The sequence below is a fragment of the Cryptomeria japonica genome, chromosome 5 (genome assembly GCF_030272615.1).
Source record: "Cryptomeria japonica chromosome 5, Sugi_1.0, whole genome shotgun sequence".
Lineage (NCBI taxonomy): Eukaryota > Viridiplantae > Streptophyta > Pinopsida > Cupressales > Cupressaceae > Cryptomeria > Cryptomeria japonica.
In genome coordinates, this window is record NC_081409.1 from 654,332,775 (window position 1) to 654,357,013 (window position 24,239).

The following is a 24,239-nucleotide window of genomic DNA, read 5'->3' on the forward strand; positions in this document are numbered from 1 at the left end:
CAAAAGAATGCTTACATTTACATAATTATATACATTCACGAATGTATAAGATTATGAAAATGTATATAACAATGAAAAAAGGAAAAAAGGAATAACAACAAACGTGCAAACAAACATTTATAATCATATTAATATACCGGGGAAACCTCCAAAGAATCAAGTTAGTGAATCAAAATTTCCCCGAGAAAGTTTCCAGCCAGTTCCAAAAGGTACCGGGATAATTTTACAAAGAGATGAAGAGCACTTTTCTTTCCGCAGGTCATTTTTTAAGATCACAAAATGTGCTCTGGGATAAGAAAATACATAGGGAAATTTTTTTGATTAAGGGAAAAATAGGTTTTGAGGGGGACTTGAAACCCCATACAAGAGGTTTTGAAGGGACCCGAAACCCTCAAATTTTACTAGGATCTGGAACCTACAATGAACCTTCTCCCAAAAAAGATAGGCAACTAAAATTAGCAAACCACTTCAACAAATCTAGCTGGTTGTAGCCAAAATTGAACACAACCACAAGCAGAAATAAGCCAGCTAAACTAAGAGAAAATCATTACAGAACCTGTTGCCATCACAAACTAAGCCAATAGATGAGATCGATAGATTTTCTCATCCAGACATTAGGGATTTTCCTGGTTTCCCTACCCATATACAAAAAATTCAAGCAAAAAAAGGATAGCCTACCCCTTAACCCTAAACAATAATGCTCTAGGTTAGGCCCTTCAAAATTGTCAATATCCAGCTAGATATAAGAAAGGGGGTTTTTAAAGGCTCCCCTAAACTTTGATTTGGGTTTTAAAGTGGCTCCCAAAATGACCAAGAAACAACCAACAATCCCATAGTATCTAATTGCACCTTTAACAACAAAACACCCATCCACCTCTAGAGGATAGTGCCACACCTTTATAGGGGTTGAAACGAGAGAGATCATCCAAAGAGAGACCCAATCAGCTAGCCACAAGTGAAAATCCAACAACCAAGAGAAGGCACGGTGAAACTTTGTTGGACAGCTGGGTTTTGAAAAGGCACCCACAACCTTTACAAAAAAGAAGAGGCTTAAATAGACAGGCTCCACCAAACTCTCCACCTCTATAGGAGAAATAGGAGAAAGTCCCAACAATAAGGAAAGATAAAAAAGCACACTAGCCTAAAGACAAAGAGTCATAAAAACCCCCAACAAGATCCATCCCTTCAAGCTCAACCAACACTTCCACAACAAAGGAATGGTGCCCCTCAATAGGAATTCCTGAAGACAAAAGAATAAGTGCATCCTTCAAAACACCAAGGAACCTCTTGCAAAGGATAGAAAGAGAGGTGTGTTCAAGAATAACCAGAAGGATCCCATAGAGAAAACAAAACAAAGACAAACGAACCTCCAAAATAGAGGTCCCCTACAATTTCAAAATTTAGCCAACAACTTTATTATCAATAAATATGCAGCCACCTAGGTCCCAAACAACCCATTCAAGCCAATGTAGGTGCAAGGCCACATATCCAGGACCACATGAAGGAATAAAAATCCCAACAAAACCTCTGACAGAGGTCACACTTGAAATCATATCTTCCACAACTCTCCCGCTCCCTGTCTCCAACATGATCAAAAAGAGGGAAAAAGAAAGGCAACAACCATAAATACCACCTTCGACATCACCATAAAACTCAATCACAACAGGAAGAAAAATAATCTCTCCCCTCCACACCAAATCCTAGTCGCCCTAGCACCATCAGCGCCGCAGAAAAAAACAACAGGCATAGGCGCAAGGACTGTGAGCAGAGGAAAACACCGAGAGCCATCATCCACACCATCTACATCACCATCAGCTTCCCCATCGTCTGCATCAACACAAGATGAAACTCTATCTCTCTTGCTCTTGCCTACACATACATTCCTTCTCCACTTCCTGCCCATCATTGTTTTCAATACATAGGGAAATGTTATCCTAGAGGGTCCAAGATGAAAGGGAAGTGGGGCCCGGGGTAAGAATATGAAGCAAAAGACAAGGAGAATTTGCCTCGGAGTGGTTAGCAAAGCATTCCAAGTGGTCCTAGTAGGATAACAGTATAAAGGAAATTTAAGAAAAACTTATCCCAGAGGGAAAAGGCATACACAGAGCTAGTCTTTGGGTTTCACTTTTCACCGAGAATAGAAAGTTGTAGAAAGTTGATCTGAGTACATTTGTAGTTAGGGTGCTACACTTAGTTCATTGGCCAAATCCAGTCCTATTGCTTAACCATGAGTTAGTGGCTATTTCTCTATAGTATAGGAACCTGTTGATTTGAGTACCAACATAATCTTAATATTAAAAATTTTAATGCATTAGCTTATGTTGTGAATCCACAAACTACTTGGTATAAAAGGTAAGTATGACAATATTCACATAAATTAGGTAATCAAACAATAACACTAACATGTGTCTCGATTCTGGTGATTTTGAGAATGAATATGGTTTCTTCGGACATCCGAACCAAAAAAATTAAAAGCCACTTCATGCATGTGAAATATCCAATGGTTAAGTTACATGCATGAGGACATTGCTCACAACTAGGAGCCTAAGGGTATAAAACATTAGTATAACAAATATTAATGCTTAACCTGATATAAATGCATTAGCTGATATTACTGATCTATATTTGCATTAATACTAACACATGTCTCGATTCCAGTGATTTTGAGAATGAATATAGTTTCTTTGGACATTCACCCCGTAAAATTAAAAGTCACTTCACGCACATGCAAAATCCAAGGGTTAAGTTACATGCTTAGGGGACATCGCTCGTGGCTAGGAGCCTAAGGGTATAAAATATTAGTATAACAATATTAACACATTAGCTGATATTGTTGATCTATATCTGCATTAGTCAAATTAAATAATCAGTCATCACAACTCTAATATTTTGAAAGCACAAATTGGGAACAACGTGTTACATAGCAAAGAATAAAGTAGTCATATCAAATAACACTATAGTCACATCAACTAATTTGATTGAAATGTGATCCGTGTAACATCGTTTCCAGTTGGCTTAAGGTTTTAAAATTAATACCAATTACTTAGATGTCATAATTTAATAAATAGAAAATATTTGGCTTTAGATTACTTGTGCACTAACTTAATTGTTGTTATCTTGTTGCCTATAAAACCTTTTGGATATCAATTGCCAAATCAAGTAAAAATAGATAGTTGCAGTGGTGATTGTTGTTGTAAGAAAAAGGTTGGCCAACTTCTCCCTTTGCAATTCTATACAAATGGATCCATTTTGGGGGGAGGTCAGTCATAATAGACTAAAAAACATTTTATTCTTTAAGGATCATAATTTCATCCATAATGTTTCAATCATCCTGGTTCATGACTATCTTGCGGTTGAGGATCGTTATAGATTAAATGTAGAAATTTCATCACTCTTCTTAGCATGGTGTCTATAATTAGGCATGGTATTAGAGGCGAGGTGGGTCGTCACTTCTTGTATTCATGAAGAATGGAGAGGTGGCCTGGAAGATATCTTGGTCAGGGCACTAATGGGGATGGGTTTGTTGGCTCGTGATGAGGATTGGTTCCAAATTGGTGAAGGCCAAGGGGACTCGTTTGGCTCTATTCATCCTTTTATTCTTTGGAGTGTGCATGACAATCCGGAAGTGCATAGGGCAGCTATGGGTGAAGGCCTCAGTGCCATCAAGGATTACCTTTGCAAAAACAAGGCTAAACATGGACGAGGTCGTCCAAAGGGAAGCATATTATAGTGTAAAATAATGTAATGTAGTATTTTTTTCTTTTGACTGCAAAGGATAGTGGAGTGGCGGATTAAGGGCATCGGTGGAGTTTCTAGGCGAGACGTGACACGTGGTGGCAACTTTTTGGTGAAGGTGGTCAATTGTGGTGCTGTAACTTCTTGGTCTCCCCTTTTGTCTTGGGCATGGGGGGTTTTGCTTTGTGTTTTTCCATGTAGATCTTTGTATTTAGGATTGGCGCATGTAATGGGGAAATGGATTAGTTGGATGGGGTCTAGTTCTATTACAGAGAAAGGCTCGACTCTATGTGTTGTGTATGGGTCGTTTTGTGGTATAGGACCATGGGAATTTTTGGAGGCCCCAATTTTGGCCAAAACTATGATAATTATGTAAACTTTATTGATATCAATAATAAAATACTCATTTACAAATAAAAAAAATATCGTCACTAAATGACATGCATTGGTTTTGTGCGGTAGTGTAAATCGCTAGTGAAAACAACCTTTTGCTTCAAAACATGTCTGAATTCGCTAGTAAAAACAACCTTTCACATTAAAATATGTTTGAATTTTCCATTATATTTATTACATTTATTGCATTACAAGGCAAAATCGCCCGCCCTAATAAGTTTCTCTAACACATGGGAAAAAATGCTTCGCCAACAATTCGCCAATAATAATTATATTATTGATAAGTTATCCCCGATACAAAGGCAAATATCAATCTCAATCTAAATTAATAACAATCTTCCAAAATTACATAAGAAAAGAGATGGGTAGGAGCTTTTTGTAATCGAAGATTGTTGCTTTTCCTTATGCTATAAAGGTAGATGTCTAACATTGTAGAAGGATCCATTCCTTTTCTTTTTTTATAATCTTAGAAAATTTATTTAATAGACAACAATCATTGGTAAAAGAAAATTTCTTATAAACAAGATCATATTCTACCATAGCTACCTTATTGGTAATGTCACAAAAAACAAAACTTCTTTAAATTATTCTATTCTTGAAAAATGAAGTTCCATTTTTCATATATCTTACATTTTGGTTATTTGAGAGAAACTTATAAATGATTCAATAATAAAATATATAATTTAAATAAGTTATTAAAATAATATATTAAATTTGCATGTGAAATACAATAATTTGATGTGTTCGTTTCTATTTCTCCCTTATATTTCTTTTGAATCTTGCATAGGTATAATTAGTTGAGTTAAATTTGGTCATGATATTGTGAGTAATGATATGTTTAAAACAATCATTATAAAATATTGAAATCTAAATATCGAACTTCCTCTCTTTATTTTTTCTCTTGTAAATCTAATTCTCTTTTTTTTTTTTAAAACTAAAAGAATGAGATTGTAGTTTTGATTTAAGTAATCATAAAATTTAAAATATAATATAACTCTAAAAAAGATTAAGTAAAATTGAAAAACTATTTTCATGTTAATCGAAATAGTCAAATCAACAAAGATCCGTTGAAAAAATAGACTACATTGACAAGCTAAGTCTATCCAATATAATTTTGACAGAAATCTCAAGACCTAAAAGGTAACTAAATCCATTGATTAAATTACCCTTTAAAGAGAGGTAGGGTAATTTAATTCTCTTTTATTTTGGTTTTAATTTTTTTTTTGACATGTTTCCAAAACCTTAACTTAGTCTCTTTTGTGTTTGGATCCATGACTCCCTTATTTTTGAAAGACTTATGTTTTTATTCGTAATGATAACATTGAATTTCAAGAAATATTGATTAGATTTGATGAAAATAAAGATTAAATACCTTATATACATTGTGATAAAGAAAACCATAGTATCTGAAGCACCGCCTAAATCTTTTGGCACCGCCTGTTTGCAAACTGAAGTTATCTGAAGCGCCGCCTAAATCTTTTGGCATTGCATGTTTGCAAACTGAACTTATGTGAAGATATGTGTTTCTGCTCTTTTCATTAAACACCACCAACTGTGATTAAGCACCGTCTAAATTTTTTGGCACTGCCTCTCTGCAAACTGGCATCCTTATCTACTTCAAAGATCGCCTACAATCTGATTGTTAACTTCCGTGCAGTGCAAGTCTATATGCCGCCCTTCTATAACTTCCGTGCAGAGCTCTGTATCTGTGAATCTCTGTTTTGATATTTTCCTGCAGCCCTAAAGACCTAGGCTAAATTTCTAAATGAGTAATTTAAAGAAATAAAATTAATTAAAAGTTAAAAACAATTTATATACGCTTGTAAATGGATTAGCCAAGTCGTTGTAGTCACAACAATAAATAAAATTGTTTAAAACTAAGTTACAAAAACTCACAATAAAATCATATTAAACATACATGTTTAAGTCCTTTAATCGCAAAGAGAAACTGTTATGGTGAAGTAGAACAAGATGATGACGACAAGCAAGAACAGGATAACTTGTATTTATGGGATGAATTTAACGGCCATATGACCGTAAAAATAGTGAGCATCGTGGAAAAGAAACGCTTACTTCTTAAAAGAATTTCTTTAGACTGTGTAACCTCGAAATGCCTGTAAATGAATAGGGTATGCAACTTTTTCATAGTTTTTACCTAAATAATGAAGATGAACAAGAAGGAGATTAGCGAGGAGAAGATCTATGTCAACAAGAAAAAGATGATGCAGAATCTATTACTGTAGTAGGCTGTTTCTATTGTTGGGCATGCCAATTATGTTTTTAAAAAGAAGTCTGTCAGATCCCAAACAAAGAAGAAAAGGCATTACAAATCAAGTTAAATTAATAAGAGTCACCATCCGAACAATAAGGGAGATCATGCATTTCAAAAGGATCGTACGAAATGTGATTCCACTCTTCAACAAAGAAAGATGACTTACAATATTTTAAATCACATGGAAACTGATCGTTGTTTATCTGTCAAAGTTATAAAAAGATTTGATAAAGAAAAAGTTTAAAGATTGTAGCTATGTCACGATTCAAAAGAGTTTATAAAACTTATGCCGCCAAATTATTGTCACTAAGAAGGAAAGACATATAGATTGAATCATAGCGAAGTCTATAACATCAATATCAAGTAAATTTAATTGTATGCGGATCATAAATATGTGAATGGAAAATATTATTAAAAGAGTAAAAAGAATTGTTTGATAGAAAGATTTAAAAAAAAATTGATGAAAGTTAGAAAGTGTAATGTAGAATTTGCAAAAAAAACAAAGAAATTGTGACAAAAAAAATTATGAATATGTATTTGAAAATGACATTCTTAATAAAGAACTTGGGAAAGTTAAAAAGAAATTTGAAGAACTGGAAATAAAATTGAAATTATTTCATAAGTTAGAAAAAGAAAGATTTGAAAGAAGAGTTGAAGAGTTTGGAAAAAGAAAATTGTTCAAAGAATGATGAAATGTCAAAGTTGAAATCATATAGTAGTCTTATAGATTGATTACTTGCAACATGCATAAAGGACAATAAATGTCGAAGGTCGAAGGTCTAAGTCTTTAAGTTGTAATGTTTACTGTGATACAAATAATCTGTGTGCTATAATAATAAATTTGTAAATAAAGAATATAAAAATAGAGATAATGTGTTGTAATCTATAAATATTACTCGTTGTGATAATAAGAACAAAAGATACATGCTCTAAAAGGAATTTCAGTTTTAAGATGATGCAAAAAATAGATTACGAAGGAAAATGTTTGGGAAAGTATGACAAGGTATTATAGAGTGTATTAAATTAAGAGTCCAAAGAATGAAGTTCTTAGATATAGAAAAGTAAACGATGTTGCAATTGATAGAAGTACTAACAAGTCCATTCATGAAATGCAATGTTCTCATTGCCATAGGTAATGACATAAAAAAGAAATATGTTAGGATCTTCATCCTTGCATATTTATGGATTATTGAATAATTCTAAAAAGATGTGTTGGAATAGAGAGTTAAGGGAAACAATCTTGTGAATCATTATATTTAGATTAATTGAGGATAGATCAGTGTATCTAATTGGAAAAAGGTCACAAATATGTTCAAAATAATGTATAAGCATAGATATCCATATGTTGAAGAAAATAGAAACTAAACAATGTCTGAATGTTTGAGTGAAGTAACTAATAATAGGTTTTGAATTAAAGTAAGTTATTGTCTCAAAAGACATCATGCAATTTATTTACTACTAGTAGTGAAATTATAGGAAGAGTACCTCTAAATTTATTTTTTGTAGATCAAAAGATCAATCGATAGATATATTCATAAGGGTAAATGCACAAAGTTGGGTCCCAATCCTGCAGAAGTCCACGGGTTGGGAAAAGAGCCTGCTAGAAATGGGTGCCCGATTTTTACAAGTCGGGCAAACCGGGCACCCGTTTAGCTTCGGGTGCCCGAGCCATTAAGAAATGTACGCCTGCTTAGCAATGGGTGCCTGAAGCTAAACAAGCACCCATTTCTTTCAAATCAGGAGCCTGATTTGAAAAAAACGGGCGCTCGTTTTGAAATGTATATATTTTTTTTTAAAACCATTTTCTATCATTTTCACTATTTCGAAAACAAGTAGACGTTTCTGAGGAGCACGGGTACCCATTTTTTTCACCCCAGCTGACCTCCTAGACCATTTTTATGTCCTTCCAAGTATTTAGTTTTTTTTATATATATTTAGTTTTATTTATTTATATTGTTTGTCATAAAAAAATGTTAATGTATTGTTATCTTTTGTTTTTTATGTTTATAAGTTTGAAATCGTCTTTAATTTTATTTTATTTCATGTTTAAAATAGTTTTTAGTTTTTAAATATTGCAATTAACATGAATAGTAAAAAACCTAGGAAAAAAATAAAAAACATGAATAGTATTTAAACCATAGGAAAAAAAAAAACAAAAAAAAATGTAAACAAACAATAAACATTAGACACAAAAAATAGACAATAAACCCTAAATAGAAAAATGAACACTAAACCATAAATAGAAAAAAATGAATGATAAACCATAAAAAATAAATGAACAACAAACCCTAAAAAATTAACAAACAATAAACCCTGGACGAAAATAAACAATAAACCCCCTTCTCTCTCTCACACACGCGTAAACGTTACCATCTCTATCATTATGCTCTCTCTCTCTCTCTCTCTCTCTCACACACACACACACACACACACATTACCCCCCTCTCTTTCTTTCACACATTACACTCTCTCTATCATTACCTACTCTCTATCTCTCAAATTATCTATTCTCTCTCTAACTCGTTGTATCTCAAATTACCTACTCTCCCTCTCTCTCTCTCTCTCTCTATTTTAATCATGCATAAAAGTCTGAATGTTTAAATTTATATTTCTAAATGTTATATTTAATTATAGGATTCTTTTGTAAAAGTTAGATGTTTAATTTATGTTTAAATTGAACTTTAAAATGAAAATGAATATGAATATGTTTTTTTGTGTGTGTGAAAAATAGGGTTCTTAAATTTGATAATATTCTAACTATCACTATTAATCCTCACTACTTCCTAACTTAGCTCAATCATGAAAGAGGATATCAATATCCTCAAAATAATATTTAACATATGTAATTATAAACTCCTCAAACAAGGATAATATATTCAAAAGATATGAATCCCAAGTGGTCATGTTTAGAAGGTGATTAATGCCATGTAGACTAAATTTAGCCTTTTCCTTGAATTTGAGTTGCTCTCTGCAAAGGGCTCTTTTAACACATGCACTGGCACCGTCATGTTCTCCTTTCCCGTGTCCAGCATCAAAAAACCTCCACATGTGTTCAATATTAGTTTTCTTATGAATCCTACTCAACCAATAGAAAATTCTAGCATTCCTGAATTGCCCTGTGCAATTATCAGACCATATTAGATGTTGTGTCATCTGAATTTCTCTCTCCCTCAAATTCCAAAAAAAAGCTCTTGAAGCAAAACTGGACAAACTTAGATGAGTGTAATTTATTATCACTCATAGAAATGGTATTCTCTCAAAATTTTGTGATCCTCTTCTGTACTATTTGGTGCATCCCTATAGACAATATGGACAAAAATAGATACTTGCACTGAATTATAGTATTGTGATTGGACCTCATCTTGTGGTGCAAGCGTGTAGTTCTCTGCAAAGTTAACAACCAAAAGTATACTACCAACAAGAAATGTATCCTTACATATTCGAAACTGACCATTGAGCCATCTATCATTTTGAGTGTGTTTAACATATTTAGGTATGATGTTACTCTTGAATTCATTCATAAATGCATGAACACTAACTTTTTCAGTGATTAGATCGCATTGTTTTCCAACCTTTCCATCCTTCAGTGGATACTCAACAGTTTTAAATTTTTTAACATCAACTAATTGTTGTCCAAAATCATTTGAAATATTTTCATGCAAACATTCATCCAACAATGCAAGATTGCCACATATATCATATACACCAGAAACACATGCATTGAAAATAAAATTTTGTTCATTTAGTGGGTTGCAAAATAAACTTGAAATAAACTCCTTTATAGTTTCAGGTGGTATATTTATACCACATTCTTGGAACATTCCATTACTATGCATGGTAACATGTATATATCGAAATACATCATAATGGTAGCGAAATTGAACATGAGTTTTGCAACAACATGTGAGTCTTTCCTTGTCAATTCGAACATACCAAGGTTTACACTTTTCAAAAGACCTGTGACAAATGCTAATAGTCAACACCTTATCATCCAATTTTTTTTTATACAATTCAGTTTGAGTCATGTCCAATAGTTGTTTTGGATGTGGATCACGAATTTCAGAACATCTCTAACATTAGGTGATACTCTCGTATTATCATGCTAGAATTTTGCCATCAAATTTTTGACTTCACGAGTAAGTTTCATATCAAACCTTGGTATTCTACCACTAAAAGTCCATAATTTGTTTGTCGGATCACTTTCAAAATTAACTCTTCTTTTTACAGCTCTTGACAAATTTTTGTGATGAATATTAAGATATCCACTTATGTTACTCATCATTCTTTTATTAGAAGTTGTTTGGCTTACTAAAGCTATTGTTATTGCCCATCGTGCCACATTTTTATCTTTAAAATGACTTTTCTTTCCAATTGTATCAAAGGCGCTAGCAACAGTCGATACAACTTGTTTTAAAGACTCGTCCTTCTTCTTGGGTTTGACATAAAAGCCTAACTTCTTCATCACTTTTCACATTTTAGTCATTTTAATTAGTTGTACCATTAATTGACATTGAAACACAAATTTCTTATTATAAAAAAAATCTAAACAATCTATTTGCATGTGTTCTAATCTATCTCCATGAAACCAAGCCAGGAAGGTTGTCTAGTACATCACTTTTAATTTCAAAATTTTCATTCATTTGATTATCATTCAAACATGTTTCATTTTCAATTGGTGTTTCCATGTCTACATACACATTATTGGTTTTAGTTGCAGGTGCATTTTCAATTTCATTTGGAGTTTCAAATTTGGTTTCAATTTCAATTTCAAGTTGAGATCTAGTTTCATTTGGGGTTTCGATTTGGATTTCAATTTTAGTTTCAACTTGAGTTCTAATTTAATTTTGGGTTTGATTTTCAATTAGAATTTCATTTAATAAGTAACCTTATTCCACTAAATCACCAATTTCTTCATGAGAAAACACACAGGGCTGTGAAGAAATACATGTATCCAATAATGAATTAGAAGATGCACCTAAATTAAATGGTTCTATTGTGTTTCCTTTGTCAGCATTTATGGTCTCATTGATGTTCTCCTCTTCTAACACGATTGTGGAACTTGAAGCTCCTTGTCTCATTCTTGATCTTCTCTCTCGTTGACACATTGCCTCCTTCTCCCTATTTGCTGCAATCTCCTCAGTTGTCAGAACCTTCCTTTGCCTCTTCCTACATTGATTTGATCCCATGGCTACACCAAAATTTGAATTCGAATTGTTCTCCTTACAAAATCTTCAATAAGACAAACGAAGAGAATGATTAATCAAAACATTCTCTTTGCAGATCATACCTATTAGGCAATGATTGAAGAATCATTCAATCATTGGGATTTATGCTTGTGGGCTAGATTCTGGCCCAACGGATCTTTTCAGAAATTGGTTCTCATTATTTAATGAAATGGGCACCCGTTTTTGAAAACGGGTGCCCATTTTGCTTTAAACGGTACAAAGTGAAATGGGTGCCCGTTTTTTGAATTTAAAAAATGGGTGCCCGTTTGTTAAAATTAGGGGCAGGAAACAACCCTCATATTTTTTTTTTGCTTCGAGATAGGCTTTGTCCCACCAAGCCTATACTTGGACCTCCAAAAAAATGACTAAGGTAAAATGACATTGGATTTCTACCTTGGCCTCATTTTTTGAGGGCCTTTCTGATTGAATTTTTTGACGAAACGAAAACCCATTACAGGTTTTAGTGTCCTGATTTTACAAATGTAAATTTTATAGTGATAAGATTACTTTCACTATTTTTGTATTATTTATTAATCAAAAGTGGAACCTAAACCTAAAATACCAAGGTTCACTAAAACTTTAATAACTTTTTTGTTTTTAGGATTTTAGAAAAATAAATTATATGACTTCAATCTACATACAATTCTTTTAAATATGAAAAAAAAAATATTGAAAAATATGAAATTTTCATCAAATTATGGTGGTCGTACACCTGATGTTTTGAAAATATACTTTATTGTCAATTAAAAATTAATTAAAAAAAAAACCAATAAAAAATAAGCAAAAATATTCTCATAAATATTTGGTGTCTTAGGTATTATTTCCCAGAAGGATTTACAAAAAATCATTTATTTGCATCAAAAAAGGGTGGTCGTACACATGTGTGGTATGGTCCTGAAACAGGCATTTTGAAAAACTGGTTTTTGAACATGCCTACTAAAAAGGGATTTCTAGCATGTGGGTATTAAAATAAACTAGATATTTGAAAAGTAGACTCTAGACACTACATTTTCTATTACTGAAGTTTTTCAAGATTCAATCTCTAAGTGCATCAAATTTTGACATCAACCGATAGAAAATTTGAAAAATAGAGAAAACACTTCCACTTTTTGCCCAAAAGTGGGACTCAACTTCTTGCAGCCACCCATAAAGGAACTATCAAAGTTGATTTTTTAAAGATCATTATATAATTTAGATATTATTGATATTGTATCAGTAAATGGTCAAAATTAAGATAGAGGATTGGAATATTGTAATTTCTTCTTTGAGTGGAAAATTAGTGAGTTGTTTCTATCTTTGGCATGTCAGCAATTTTTTTAGAAAGAGACTTGTTATAGTAAAGATGTTTATACATTGAGGCAATTATAATTTTGGTATCACCATGCAATCATATGATCAAACGATCAATGAACATAAGTTGAATTATATAAATGTTGCAAATATGAGTATGTGTTGTCATTGATGTCAAACTTGTTGGTTTGTTGTTGATCCAGATGTGTAACTTGGTAATGTTCTTGGTTTGGATGTAGTCTATAGGAGTGTAGTAACAATAAGTTAATACAAAATTCATGTAGATGTATAATGCTTGTTTGTAGATGATTTAGATGGTATGTCATGACATATTATGGAGTTAATTTGGAATATTTTGAAAGGTGTGTCAACATGGTGTGATGCCTCACACATTTCATTTTTCTTTCACATAGAATTACAAATTATTTATCGACTGACTGTTTTATATTTACATGTTACACCTTAAAGTTTCAAAAGTACAAAAAATTAGTAATGAATACAGTTTCTGATGTATTTTAAACAACAAAATATAACCAATATTTTAGTGGATGTTGTTCTTAGCAATTCAATTTTATTACTATCTCTCATTTAAAATTTGTGTATCTTTCCCTGAAGAAGGGATGTTCACAAGTCATTATTGTATCATGCCTTGAGATCATGCACCTTACTCTTGCAATTCCATCTTAGAGGCAGTGACCTCCTTGGCCTTTTTCCTAAATATTGTGAGTTGTTTATCATATAGTGAGATACTTCTTAGTATGGCTTTTTCCATCTTGATTTCTCCACATAAAAATCTTGTTGTTCATGTGTTATTGCTTTTCTGCTTTCAGTTTTTTACTTAAAATTGTGCATATGGCAAATAAACTAAAAGTTAAGTGAATGGATAAATCTAATTAAATTTTTATATATGTTGATTCACAACCCCTCTTAGTATCAGAAAGAGTTCAACAATAAAATTCTAAGTGTATGAATTTTTAATCATTTTTATCAACATGAACAGTGTTGAACACACCAAATACTAAGAGGGGGTGTGAATAAGTATTTGAAAAACCCAAACCCTTTGGCACAATTCAAATTCAAAACCCCTTACATAGACTAGTAGAAATGAACACAAACCCCCAAATGTATAGTGCAAGCAAGAGAATAGGCCCTGTCATCTAGATAACCATAAATCACCCTAAAAATCAACACAAAAAAAATATGTGGCACCAAAATAATCAACCACTTTCATGTGGACCACACGGAGACATTCCTTCAATATTCAAAAATATTTCCATACACTTATTTCACGCTAGTACATTCGGGCCTAATTTTCGATGACTCATTGTCGGAAGTCTGATGACAAAACATCAGACTTTCAACAAATGTAACCATCAAAAACTCATCGTCAGTGTTCCCGACGATGCCATTTGCCTCGATAGTCCGACGATGTTATGAACTCTTTCGACAACTGCTATGTTTGCTCCTCCGACCAAAAATATCATCGGATTACAACTAGAATTTCAAGGCTCCCCCACTACCATGAATTGATGACTGTTCGACAAGGAAGTGATGTCGGACATAGAGCATCCTTGTCGGATTTTTCTTTAGTTGTCATCAAAATTCTGACAGTTTCAGATGTAGTGGGTCAGATGGCTTGGTTGTCGGTGCATGAAAGCATTACATGAGTTCTACTTTTAAAAATTGCATAAAACATTTTTAATTTATTTGATTTAGTGTTATTTGCAAAAAAATATTATCAATAATGTTTTTGTTAGGTCTCGGGGACAACTTAGAGGGAGGGGGGGTGAATCAGTTGTCCAACAAATTCAAACCAAAAAGACTAAACCAACTTTAATGCTTAATACCGGTAAACTAGTCTTTTATGTCGGTAGATAGTTTTATCAATTAATTATAGCACCGGTAAAGATTAATGCATGAAATAGAAAGACAATAACATCCACAACACATAACACCAATATTTGTACGTGGAAACCCTGTAAGGGGAAAAACCACAGTGGGAAACCTTACCCACAATCAGATGATACTACTGCAGATATTATGTGTATACAAATGGGGTCTGCACATGCAGAAAGGCCAAGCACCTAGAGCTCATTTCTCAAACATAAATAGGAGTCACACTAACTACAATTGGATGGTTAAATCCAATAAGGATTTACTGCTCAAATTAGCATCTTTCTATGGTAGATTCAGTATCGATGTAGTTTTGATTGTCTTAAACAAAAAACCTCCTTCAACCTTCAAATGATGTTTGCATGTATAGCTCTGCTTATTCTCGCATATACCTTCACACAATTCCTTTCTTCATTCCACATCCGATCTTACAAATAAGATCTTACATTTATATCATAACCTAAGACAAATTTTGGTAGGTTGGCTCTAAAAGATATTACAATAAAATCAATTTACAAATAAAACAATGTCTGATGCAATAACCGATTCAACATGTCAGATTGATGCATTTACAACAATAATAAGACATCTCCATAGCACATCGTGCTCATCTAGAAATGATAAACATGTCAGTGTATAACTTGGACCTATTTGCCGGTAACAACAAATATGCAAATACGAATATGCCAATGAACAAATCTCCAAGACAAAGTGTCCAACGATGTCTTAGACATAACTAGGTGTTATCCATGCCATCCAAGTGTTGGTGAACATTATATCCTGCCTGTGTACCATATACCAGTGATTGTGCATAAGTCACTTGCTTGTCGGTGAATGTTGTTGATTCTCCTAAGTGCCAGAGTTGATAAGTGTTATTAGGTGTTGACATCAATGACAAAACCATACCAAAATACCAACAATCTCCCCCTTTGGCATTGATGGCAACACAAGATGGAAAAACCATCAAAGTGCCAAAACAAAAATGCCAAATACCAAAAACCAACTATCTCCCAAAAGTAACAATCTCTCCCCCTGGGAGTGACTTGTGTTTTTCTTGTGCTTTCCCATACCAATCTCTCCTCCTTTGATATCAAATGCCAAAACAATATAAAGACCATTTTCCAGATACAAAATACCAACCAATTCACTATACCAACCGCTCCCCCTGAGAAGTAGCTTTATCATCAAAGCCGGAGTAAAATATTTTTCTGTTAATTCCGTCGGTTGATGACTATCATCAACTGTCTAAGTATCTACTGGTGGGGGTATGACCCCAAGCTGGTCTCTAAGATATTCAAAAGTCTCCTTAGGTAGAGGTTTAGTGAAAATATCTACAATCTGCTCTTTAGTATTCACATAAACCAATTTTATTTCTTTTGCTTCAACATTTTCCCTTAGAAAATTCAGTTTGATAGAAACATGTTTGGTTTTAGAATGTAATACCGGATTCTTAGATATATCAATTTCTATAGTGTTATCACAATAGATAGTAATAGGTTCCTTGCATTTTACCTTTATATCCTAATTCTAATTCTGCTAGTTGTTGCTGCAACATATTCTAATTCTGCTATTGATAAAGATGTATAATTTTGTTTCTTACTGAACTAGGAAATTAATCTGCTTCCAAGAAAAAATGCTCCACCGGTGGTGCTTTTTCTATCATCCACATCTCTTGCCCAATTTGCATCTGTCTATGCACATAATTCAAAGTTTTCATCTCTAGGATACCATAATCCAAGATTTGTAGTGCTTTGTAAGTACCGGAAAATCCTTTTTACTGGTGATTCATGATTTTCTCTAGGATTACTCTAAAATCTTGAAACAATACATACTACATTCATGATATCAGGTCTTGTTTGTGTCAAATATAGTAAACCTCCTATCATAGATTTATACCTTGTCAGATTAACAGGTGTAGATTCATCCCGTAGTGATAATTTGTCATTTGTAGTCATAGGCGTGCTTACCGATTTAGAGTTCTCCATCCCAAATTTCTTTAATAACTCCTTCAAGTACTTAGATTGACTCAAGAGTATACCTTGATCAGTCTGTGAAATTTGCAATCCTTTAGAAAATCCAATCTTCAAAAGATACTTATCCAATCTTGCATACCAAGCTCTTGGAGCTTGTTTCAACCTATACAAAGCTTTCCTTAACCTACAAACCATATCTTTGTTATCTGTCAAAGAAAATCCATCAGGTTGTTCAATGTAAACTTCTTCTTCAAGATCTCCATTCATAAATGCACATTTAATATCCATTTGATATACTTTGTAGTTCTTGTGTGCTGCAAAAGCCAAGAATAATCTGACTGCCTCAATTCTAGCTACGGGTGCAAAGGTCTCATTATAATCAATTCCTCCTTTTTGAGAATATCCCTTACACACTAGTCTTGTTTTATTTCTGATTACCTTACCATCTTCAATAAGTTTGTTTCTGAATACCCATTTTGTTCCAATCACATTTTTGTCTTTAGGTCAGGGAACTAATATCCAAGTGTTATTTTTCTCAATTTGTTCTAGTTCCTCTTCCATAGCTTTAATCCAGTGTTTATCTTCACATGCCTCATTAATTGATGATGGTTCACTTTGAGAAATAAGACATACCTCTTCATTTGCCAATCTTCCTTTTGTCATAACTCCTTTATACTTGTTTCCAATTATCTAATCTTCAGAGTGATTCAGTCTTACATACCGAGGTGTCTTTGTTTTCTATTGTTCCTCAGTTATAGTGGAATTTTCAGATGATACCGGTATAACTGGATCTTCATTCTGTACCAGTGGATTCAATGTAGATTCATTTGTCAGAATTTCTGTTGCCGGTTCAGAGTCTATATACCTTGAAGTTCCTCTGAATTATTCATCAATCTTTACATTTGTACTCTCAACAATTTTCTACAATCTTTTATTAAAACATCTATATGCCTTACTCTTAGATGAATAACCAAGAAATATTCCTTCATCACTTCTAGGATCAAATTTGCCAATATACTCATGTCTTCTAATATAGCATTTGCTTCCAAATATTCTAAAATATTTAAGAGTAGGAGTAATACCAAACCATAGTTCATGAGGGGTCTTACCAGTTTCGCCTTTGATGTGAACTTTGTTGAATGTATAGACTGTTGTGCTTACTGCCTCTCTCCAATACACATGTGATAGATTTGCTTCTAATAACATACTTCTAGCTGCATCCAAGATAGTTTTGTTTTTCCTCTCTACAACTCCATTCTGTTGTGGTGTCTAGGGTGTTGACAGCTATCTTTTGATTCCATTCACTTCACAGAATGCATTAAATTCCTTAGATGTAAATTCTCCTCCTTGATCTGATCTTAGACATTTGATTTTCTTACAGGTTTCATTCTCTACCATTGCTTTGAACAGTTTGAACTTCCCAAGTGCTTCTGATTTTTCTTTGAGAAAAGTAACCCAACACATTCTAGAGTAGTCATCAATGATTAGCATGAAATATCTATCACCTTGTAAAATTTTAGTTCTAACTAGACCACATAAATTAGTATGAACTAAGTCAAGAGCATTATTTGATTTTTTTGGAATACTTTTAAAAGTAGCTCTAACTTGTTTTCTAAATTGACATTCCTTACATACTGGATTGTGAGGTTTTACAATCTTAGGTAAATCTCTAACTGCCTTAGTAGTACTGATTTTTACCATGCAATCAAAATTTACATGACAAAGTCTCTTATGCCATAGCCAACTTTCATCAATATGTGCAATCAAGCATGTCTTTTCACTGTTATTCAAATGAAAGATATTACCTCTAGTTTGATTACTGGTTGCAATTTCCAAACCAGTTCTATTCATGATTTTGTATTTTCCATTCTTAAATTGTAACTGTAATCCTTTCTCAACTAATTGACTAACACTCAAAATATTATGCTTTAAACCTTCCACATAGTAAACATTGTCAGTATAATGCTTACCATCAAGAGATATTGTACCTTTGCCTTTGATCAAACAAGCTTTATCATCTCCAAATCTCACTAAGCCTCCATTATATTCCTGAAAGTTTAAGAATTTGCTTCTATCACCAGTCATATGATGTGAGCATCCTGAATCAATGATCCATTCATCCTTAACTTCAATTTTATTTGCCAAGGCCTATTCTACCGGTTGAATAGTAGGTGATGGTTGATCTTCTGTTATAGTAACAAAAACCCATCCATTGTCTATCGAATCTTCATCAGAATCATCAGTCACTCCTTCATCAGCAAGATAACAAGATTTATCTTTATTCTTCTTAAATCTATATCTCTGATATTCATGATTAGGCTTGTATGTTCTCCTAGCTTCTTCTCTTAGTCTAGCATATCTATTAGGGCATCTAGAAGCCATATGACCAATCTTATTATAGTTGAAACATTTAAAGGGTGTTTTACCTTCATACTTACTTCCAACTGGACCTTTAGGCATTTTTATTGCAAATAGTGCTTCATGTTCTTCAATTTCTTCATTTTCTCTCCTGCTTTCCTCAAGTTCTCTTGCATAAAAAGATTTCCAATCAGACTTTTCAAATGATGGTGTAGATGATGATGCTTTAAAAGCTAAATATGTCTTTATAGTAGCAATAGGACCAAATTCCTCAATTTCAAAAGCTGCAAGTTTTCCAATCAATGTATCCCTAGTTACTGATGTATTAGGCATTGTTCTTAACTCATTTATAGTAGTAACCTTCATTTTATATGCCGATGGAAATCCCCTTAAAACTTTTGAAATAATTTCATCTTCACGTAAGGTTCCTCCACAACATTTAATACCCAAAACAATTTCATTAAGTCTTTCCATAAAAGCAAAGATCCTTTCATTTTCTTCCATTTTTAGATTTTCATACCTGACCCGGAAGCTTTCAAATTTTGCAATTTTGACTGTGGAATCTCCTTCATTTAGTGTTTCCAAATGATCCCAAATAGCTTTGGCAGTTGACCTATCTAATAATCCCATGATTTTCTGATTTGATAATGCGCTCAAAAGTGCTTCTCTTGCTTTGCAATCATTTTCCTCATCTTTAGCCAAGTTAGGTGGATTAGGCTAATTCTGATTAGGAGCAGTATAGCCATTCTTTGTAACATCCCAAATGTCCTTTTCAATGCAATTCAGATGTGTCTCCATTCTAATCTTCCAAATGCCATAGTTGGTTCCATCAAGTTTAGGACTATCCTTCTTGAAATAGTTAGTAGACATTGGATCTCCTCGAGCTGTTAAACTTCTGCAAAAAGAGGACTAGGCTCTAATACCAATTGTTAGGTCCTGCGGAAAACTAAGAGGGGGGGGGGGTGTGAATCAGTTGTCCAACAAATTCAAACCAAAAAGACTTAACCAACTTTAATGCTTAATACCGGTAAACCAGTCATTTATGTCGGTAGATAGTTTTATCAGTTAATTACAATACCACTAAAGATTAATGCATGAAATAGAAAGACAATAACATCCACAACACATAACACCAATATTTGTACGTGGAAACCCTGTAAGGGGAAAAACCATTGTAGGAAACCTTACCCACAATCAGATGATACTACAACAGATAGTATGTGTATACAAATGGGGTCTGCACATGTAGAAAAGCCAAGTTCCTAGAGCTCACTGCTCAAACACAAATAGGAGTCACACTGACTACAATTGGATGGTTAAATCTAATAAGGATGTACTGCTCAAATTAGCATCTTTCTATGCTGGATTCAGTACCAGTGTAGTTTTGATTGTCTTCACAAAAACACCTCCTTCAACCTTCAAATGATGTTTGCATGTATAGCTCTACTTATTCTCGCATATACCTTCACACAATTCCTTCCTTCATTCCACATCCAATTTTACAAATAAGATCTTACATTTATATCATAACCTAAGACCAATTTTAGTAGGTCAGCTATAAAAGATATTACAATAAAATAAATTCACAAATAAAACAATGTCCGATGCAATAACCGATTCAACATGTCGGCTTGATGTATTTACAACAATAACAAGACATCTCCATAGCATGCCATGGTCGTATGGAAAAGATAAACCTGTTGGTGTATAACCTGGACCTATTTGTCAGTAACAACGAATAGGCAAATACGAATATGCCAATGAACCAATCTCCAAGACAAAGTGTCCAAACGATGTCTTCGACATAACCAGGTGTTTTCCATGCCATTCCAAGTGCCGGTGAACATTATATCCTACCAGTGTACCAGATACCGGTGATTGTGCATAAGTCACTTGCTTGCCGGTGAATGTTGTTGATTCTCCAAAGTGCCAGAGTTCATAAGTGTTAGTAGGTGTTGACATCAATGACAAAACCATACCAAAATACCAACAATTTCCTTTCTCCAAGAATTGTCTAGGATCTTTCCATCAGATAATATGTAACATCCAATGACTAAATATTTTCTTTACAAATGCTTATTTTATTTAATTATCATTTGAGCATGAATTATAATTTATATCTATGCGGAAGAAGAAGATACAAGCTGAAGGCTCGTGTGCAAGTAAATTTCATAAAAGAAAGCAAGCAGGCATTATCTTGAATGACATGGAAACAAGATCATCAGCTGCCTAGAAGAGAGCAATTGGAGAAAAGCAGAGGAAAGTGTTAAAGGGTGATAAATACATAAAGAGTATGCAAACAATGTCTAGAGTGTGTGATGTGACATCTCTAATTTATGTCCTAAGGGACTAACTAGTTTTGGACTTCCTGCGAAACCTATTGGGCCATGCTTGTAGGAAATCGATGTGTTCATGCAAGGACCACCTTTTTTCTATTATGAGAATGATGGTTTTGCATCGAAGGATATTTGGAAGGCAATATCCAAGAGTTAGTGGACTCAAAGTACTTTTGGGCTTCTAGAATACCAAGAGGTTATGTACACAATCTCCCAATAGAAGGGTGATATCAAGCATTACCTCTCCCCCCCATGACTATTCAAGAAGCACTTCCTCAGACAATGGACTATTTGCCTCCCTGGGATCAAAGAAAAAAATTGAAGCATAGACGCTAGATGATGTGGTGGTGTCCTTCATGAAGAACTCTACACTATAATTGAAAATTCACAAGGGAAACTCCAAGATAGTGAACAAAAATACATTCTTGAAAAGTGTGAAGAATGGAACTTGGTTTGGGTAAGGCCAAGTCAGATGGCTCTTCTAGAGGTTGACAAGAGAGAAATTATATTAGGATTTAAAAAAGATCACACTCATGGAACTTCATGTGCAACTAATTGATTGTGTTATTTGGGTAATGCATTCCAAATAGATACAATTGCATACCATTTATCTATATTGAAAGCATTTTATCCCAATGGCATTAAAGTTCTTTCTCTATTTTCTGGTGATCTCTAGAGTAGAGGTTGCTTTGCATCAACCTGGGATACATTAAAGTTGTGTTGTATCTGTAGAACTATGTATCTGAGGTCGATGCAATTCAACCTCTGCTCCACCAATACCAGAAAATAGAGAAAGTACTTTAATTTAATATCATTCAAGATAATGCCTCCTTTTCTCCAATTGCTCAAATGATAATTAAATGAGATAAGCATTTGTAAATAAAAGATTTAATCATTGGATGTTACATATTATTTGACGGAAAGATCCTAGATCCAATTCTTGGAGAAAGGAAACATCATTGATAATCTTTTTTTCAAATAACACTAAATCAAATAAATTAAAAATGTTTCATGTAATTTTTAAAAGTAAAACTCATGCAATGCTTTCATGCACTAACAACCAAGTTGTCTGGCCCACAACATTACCCATAATAGAACAAATCACCATAGTAGGCTATTATAAAGTATCTATACAAAAATATGAAAGAACATTAAATTACCATTACAAACCAATAAACTATAAAATAGTGAAAATACAACCATAACCAAAAAAATCATAAATAGCAAGCGATAAATAAAAACTCATTAATTTCAAAATCTTGAATTCACTATACCACATTACAATCCACTAGGTATTCAACCTCTATACCCATCGTCCCAACACATTTTAAGCTATCCCGATGCCCGATGAGACTAGCAGGATAACTCACATTGATCAGCAAGAAGAGAGGTCATCGACTTATGTTATCTCGATGAGTATGAAAATATCAATGACAACACAAAATCATATTTAAAACATCTCCCCCTTTGTCATTGATGGAAACACTCATGAAACCACCAAAACACCAATATATCTCTCCCCCTTTGACATCAAAGATAAGGACGTCTCTTCATCATTGTACAATCTCCATCAATCTCTCCAAAATTTCTTCCCCTATCTTTATCATCTCCCCTTAGTGTATGAAAAAAATTAAGAACCAAAATTGTGCTCCAAAAATCTTCTACTCATCTACATATGTTTGTACAAAAATAAAAAAATTCTTACCCGCAAAAACTAAGTAGCTTGCATGGAAGGGGGCATGATGCCCTTGCGAACAAACTTGAGTTGATACCAAGGGGTCTTCCAATCTTCTTACGTAGAGGCCAAAATATTGTATCCTCTACCTCCCTATAGCTATCTGAAACCTTCACCACCAAATCAAGCTTCTAAGAGTCTTCAAACAGTTTCACCACGCTGGTGAGCTGCAAGTCTACAACGTCTCTCAAATGATCAAATCGTTTCTTAATTTTGTTCTTCTGATTAGTCAATGGATTTAGTTTCATGTACAAGTTTTCCATTTGAAGCCTTTTGTTTCCTTCTACATCATTCTTCATGTCTATAGTATTGGATAGTTGTACAATTTGTGATGCTATAATATTTATGTGACCCTTAATATCCTTAGTATATTTAGGCCATTGCTTTTAAAACATGTATGTCACCACTACATCCTTTACACTTTTATTTAAAAAAATTATGCTTTCTTGTAGTTGGATATGCATTGTTGCACATCTAATCACCAAAACTTCTAGTCTTTTCTCTTCCACCTTCTTCTCTACATCCTTCAAAACTTTGGCTACCAATTTGAAAGCAAGTTCTTTAAATCCGTTAAGCATCAATTGTATTTTCTCTGCACTTGACAAAGACTCATCCAAAAATACTTCTAGAAGTCCTTCATGAAGGACTTTCACTGCATCATTAATAAGTTATGAGCCCTATATTTGAGACTTAATAAAATTCTTGTGAGTAGAATGGTGAAGTATATCACCCAAACAAATCATATGCAAGGGAGACAATCACTTAAGGTCCTTATGATCTTGAGATATTGATGCCCAATTTTGCATGTCCCATCCTAAATATACCCTAGGCATGTTTTTCTTTGTGCCCACTTTGATTCTACTCACATCATTTTGAAATCTGCATTTTCAACTCCTTCCTCAACCTTTCTTTAATTTTAAGTCCTCATTGACAAGACTAGGATGCCTTAGGTGCCATGGTACTCGTGATTAGGACCAAAATTAAGACCCCTCATTTCTTTCCTCATGTGTGTGAAAAACAAATTTAGCT